Below are 5,064 nucleotides of genomic sequence, written 5' to 3'. Positions count from 1 at the left end.
ATTTCTCCTTCACACAAGACAAGACGAACTTGATAAAAGGCCTTACACCCTCGTCAGTCCTGAAACAGATGCAGAGCTTCGTCCTGAGTGTGTTACCTGTGTTACAGTCTTTACTAGACTGTGGAAATGTGAATGTACAGAGGGCAGCCTACAAGCTCCTTACGGAGTGTGAATCTGACTTCTGCTGATGAAACTCTAAAATATTCTCTTCAGTAATTTTTTTTTTTTTTTTTTTTTCAATTGATTTAAACTCTGACTCCGGGTCTTCATTCATCATATCTGGTCCTTGGGTCTTTAACTGTAAAATCCCCTACAATGGTGTTAAAAATGTCTCTGTGCATTATAAGCAAGTGTGTTATGGTGTGATGGTCCACTCTGTGCCAGGATCTGCCACTGGTCAAATGAAAGCACACAGATCAACCGCAGATTGTTAAATCTGACACAGAGACACTGAGGCATCATAAACCCTAAATCCAGCATAGAGAGGTTCAGTGAATGAGGTGTTGAATGTGTGTATGTGAGTGTGTGTGTGTGTCAGAGATGCTGTAGAAGGACAGAGTGCCAGACGACCAGTCCAGATACACTCCTACTCTGTTAGATGCCAGTGAAGAGGCAGAAATATTATTGCTCATATTATTGTGCCAGACAGTAAATCCATTTGCAATGCAGTACAGACTCCAGGATTTGTCACTGTATCCAAACCAACAGTCGTTCCAATCCTTTCCTGCTAATTCCTTTATACGTCACAGCTATACCAGCCCCCTTCCCACTCCATTCAGCCTCCCAGTAACAGCGTTCAGTCAGACTCTCTCCACACAGAACCTGCTCATAGTTTTCAAATCTCTCTGGATGATCGGGATATGACTCCGGGTCTTTGACGTGTGTCACCTTTCTCTTCTCCTCAGACAGAGAGAGTTTAACATGTGCTGTGTTTGGATCCAGTGTGAGATCACAGGCATCTGAACACAAGAAACACAAGAAGAAGATTAGAAGTATATGTGAAGTTGATAGTTTTAGAGGTGTGCGTGTGTGTACTCAGCAAAAAAAAAAAAAAACATCCTGCCAATTTTAACTGCTTTTTTGGTAACACTTTACTTGAAGGGGTGTGCATAAGACTGACATGACCCCTTTATAATCATGACATGACACATGTCATGAATATGAAGGAGGTTTTATGCATGTTTATGACAACTGTCATTAAATGTCATTCGCTCAATTATGTCAGTTTTAATGCAAAGATGACATTGTTTGAGATGTCTTTGTTATGACAACTTGACATAAACCAATACATCATAACCTGTCAGTGTCTTTGTCATGAAAACTTGACATTACCAAGACATCATAACCAATATGTCATAAACATGACATAGCAGATTAATTATCAAACTTAAGAAACTACTTTGCTTTATGGGTTAACATTACATTACATTATTTTGGTAACACTTCAGTATAGGGAACACATAAATAAACTTTTAACTATGACTTTTCCATCAACAAACTCTTAATTTATTGCATATAAATATAGTTAATTGTTAACTTTAGGTATTGGGTAGGATTAAGAATGTAGAATAAGGTCATGCAGAATATGTGCTTAATAATTACTAATAAATAGCAAATATTTTAGTAATATGCATGCTAATAGTAATAAGCAACTAGTTAAAAGACCCTAAAATAAAGTGTTACCATTATTTTATAACAGTGTCATCTTTTTTTAAGAAATTTGATATTGTCTATTATCTGACCTTCTGTTGGAGGAAACTTTAATGTTTTTTTTGTTTTTTTTTAATGAAAACTATTCAGAGTATTAACACTTAATGACATTTTAATGACAAATTCAATTTGTACCACTGTAGTTGAGGTCAAGAAAAATATTCATGACACTATTATAATGGCCTCATGACAGCCAATGCCAAAACCAACCACATGACAGTTTAATGTAATGTTAACCCATAAAGCTAAATAATGTCAAGTTGTCATGACAAGGACACTGACAGAATATGATGTATTGGTTTATGTCAAGTTGTCATAACAAAGACATCTTAAACAATGTTATATTTGCATTAAAACTGACATAATTGAGCGAATGACATTTAATGACAGTTGTCATAAACATGCATTAAACCACCTTCATATTCATGACATGTGTCATGTCATAATTATGAAGGTGTCATGTCAGTCTTATGCACACCCCTTCAAGTAAAGTGTTACCCTTTTTTTCCTAGCAGATTTATATTGTGTAAATATGAACATAAAAAGATTTAACAACTGAGACATAAACTAAAGAAGTTTAATTGACATTTGATGTTTTCCCACTTGTAAACCATTAGTGATAAACGCATGAAAAACATTGTTCAAACCCTTTCCAATAAATCTGTAAAGCTTATTTGGATTTTACAAAATTATCTTCTGTTAATGTGTGTGTAAGTAAAAGAAAGAAAATGCCACGTACACACAAAGACAAGAAGGTAAGATCCATGTGCAGCTTTAATTGGGGCAATCCAAGAACATAATCCAGGCAGGCAAGGGTCAAAGTCCACAGAACAGTCCACAATAAACTAAGAAAACAGAACCAAAATTCAGTGACAATAAATGAAACCTCAATAACAAAAGCAGAAACAAACAGAGTATATAGACAGACACTAATCATACAAACACAAAACAGCTGAGTGCAATCAGGATAATGAGACCGGGAAGTGTGTTATGGGAAATTAAGTTCACAAGTGGGGTGAGGAACAGTCCGGGTTGAAGTGCCCTCTAGTGGCTAACTAGGGCACTCCAACTGGTGCTCATGACAGTACCCCCTCTCTATGGAGCGGCTACCAGACGCTCCATCTGACACAACATAAAACCAAATACTCAGGAGGGAGGTGGACTGGAGGAGGACCAAGGGGAGGGATGGTGGGCCAGGTCCAGAGTCCCCGACCGAAGGCCATGGGGGAGCCAGAGGAACAGACCACGGGGGCTCCAAGAAAGTCGGGGTCCAGGCTGAATGCCAGGGCGGTGCTGGAGGAACTGCCCAGGTGGGTTCCAGCAGATCTGGAGACCTGGCTGAATGCCAGGGCGGTGCTGGAGGAACAGACCAGGCGGGTTTCAACGGTTCAGATGGCCTGGGCGGCGGCAGAAGGGCAGAAAGCCTGGGCGGCGACGGCAGAAGGGCAGAAAGCCTGGGCGGCGGCGGCAGGGCAAGGCGCTTGGGAAGCGCAAGAACGGCCTCTGGGGTGGTCTCCAGCCCTACCACGGGCTCTGGGAAGGACTCCTGGCCTTGAGGGATGGAAGAAGCCTTCTTCCTCCTCTTCCTCCTCTTGTGTGGGTGAGGTGGTGGCTCTGTGCCTACCTCCTCTGTAGGCAGTACAGCGGCCTCACGGGCTGGAGCGGACTCACAGGCTGGAGCTGGCTTTGGAGCAGACTCACGGGCTGAAGTGGACTCACGGCCTGGAGCGGGCTCTGGAGTGGACACACAGGCTGGTGCGGGCTCACGGGCTGGAGAGGATTCACAGACTTGAGCGGATTGATGGACTGGAGCGGGTGCAGGAGCGAACTGATGGACTGGAGCAGGTGCTGGAGGTATCCGTATCTGCCCATTCCCACGCAGATACAGGTAATTGGAGAAATTCCAAAGGTTTAACCCCCTCACCAACTCCATCTCCCACTGCGGCAGAGGTTATTCTTCTGACTGAGGTTATGCGGCAGAGGACATATTCAACAACCGTTGAATATGTCCTTGAGCACCGCATCAGGAAGTCTTAACCTCTCTGCCCTTGACCAGAACTTCTGGGTGAAGGCCCTCACCTCCATTCTCCTCTGCCAAAGTTTGGTCAGACAGGACTGCCCCTCCCCAGCCCCAGCAGATAGCCGGATCCTTCCACTGCTGGATCTTTGCATGATTGAGGTTTCTGTCATGTACTGACAAAGACAAGAAGGTAAGATCCATGTGCAGCTTTAATTGGGGCAATCCAAGAACATAATCCAGGTAGGCAAGGGTCAGAGTCCACAGAACAGTCCACAATAAACAAAGAAAACAGAACCAAAATCCAGTGACAATAAATGAAACCTCAATAACAAAAGCAGAAACAAACAGGGTATAAATAGACAGACACTAATCATACAAACACAAAACAGCTGAGCGCAATCAGGATAATGAGTCCGGGAAGTGTGTTATGGGAAATGAAGTTCACAAGTGGGGTGAGGAACAGTCCGGGTTGGAGTGCCCTCTAGTGGCTAACTAGGGCACTCCAACTGGTGCTCATGACAGAAAAGTCTTACATTTTCTCAGTCCCTGTTGAATTCTGAAATGTTCTCCATGATCCAAACTAGAAAGAGACCAATGAAACATTAGTCAGCAGTTATACAGATAAGTATTTCTCAAAATGAGGCATTCAAAAATGGAAAACAGGAGCCAAATATAGAATTCTTAAGACACAGTCTAATTAACTTAATAGCAGTCTAATTGTTACAGAGATCTAAAGACAGATCATCTTAAAAAAACAACAGCATCCGTACCGCAGTAGCATTAAATTCAAGACCAAGTAACTAAACACACAGCTAAATAGATTTTGAATACAGAAAACCTGTCACACCATAAATACACTGAACCCAAACACAGAGTTTATTTAGTCCACAGTGAAAACATCATAACAGTCGTGGATTATTATAAATAAATCCATATCACAGATGATGAAGCTTATTAGAGTTAGACAATGAACTTGAAAAGGAAGTATTAGTTGGACAGTCCTATCTGTATAATCCAGGCTGGTTTGTGAACAACAGGGAGTCCAACGTGGTACAAAATCGAAGCACAAAGAGAAAAGGGCAACAACAATAAACTCTAGATGAGAGATCAACACAGTGAGACTACATCGATGAACTGGCAAGGAATTAATGAACACACTGAGGTATATATAGGGGAGAACAAATGAGCAACAGACTTGATTAGACTCGTCATCTGATAAGTTGCTATGGATGCTGAACAAGTCAGACACGATAGGAAAACAACAGCACTGAAAATACAGACCTGAACCGTGACAGTACCAATCCCCTAAAATCAACTCTTGATTGTTATCAACA

At 41.7% G+C, this 5,064-nt stretch overlaps 1 pseudogene; it reads right to left on the bottom strand.

Annotated features, from left to right (window-relative positions):
• Window positions 1-430: 430 nt before the first annotated feature.
• Window positions 431-1,876, bottom strand: LOC125247962 (annotated as a pseudogene).
• Window positions 1,877-5,064: the final 3,188 nt, after the last annotated feature.

This window comes from Megalobrama amblycephala, linkage group LG15 (genome assembly GCF_018812025.1).
Source record: "Megalobrama amblycephala isolate DHTTF-2021 linkage group LG15, ASM1881202v1, whole genome shotgun sequence".
Classification (NCBI taxonomy): Eukaryota; Metazoa; Chordata; class Actinopteri; order Cypriniformes; family Xenocyprididae; genus Megalobrama; species Megalobrama amblycephala.
This window is presented reverse-complemented; position numbering and strand designations above follow the sequence as displayed.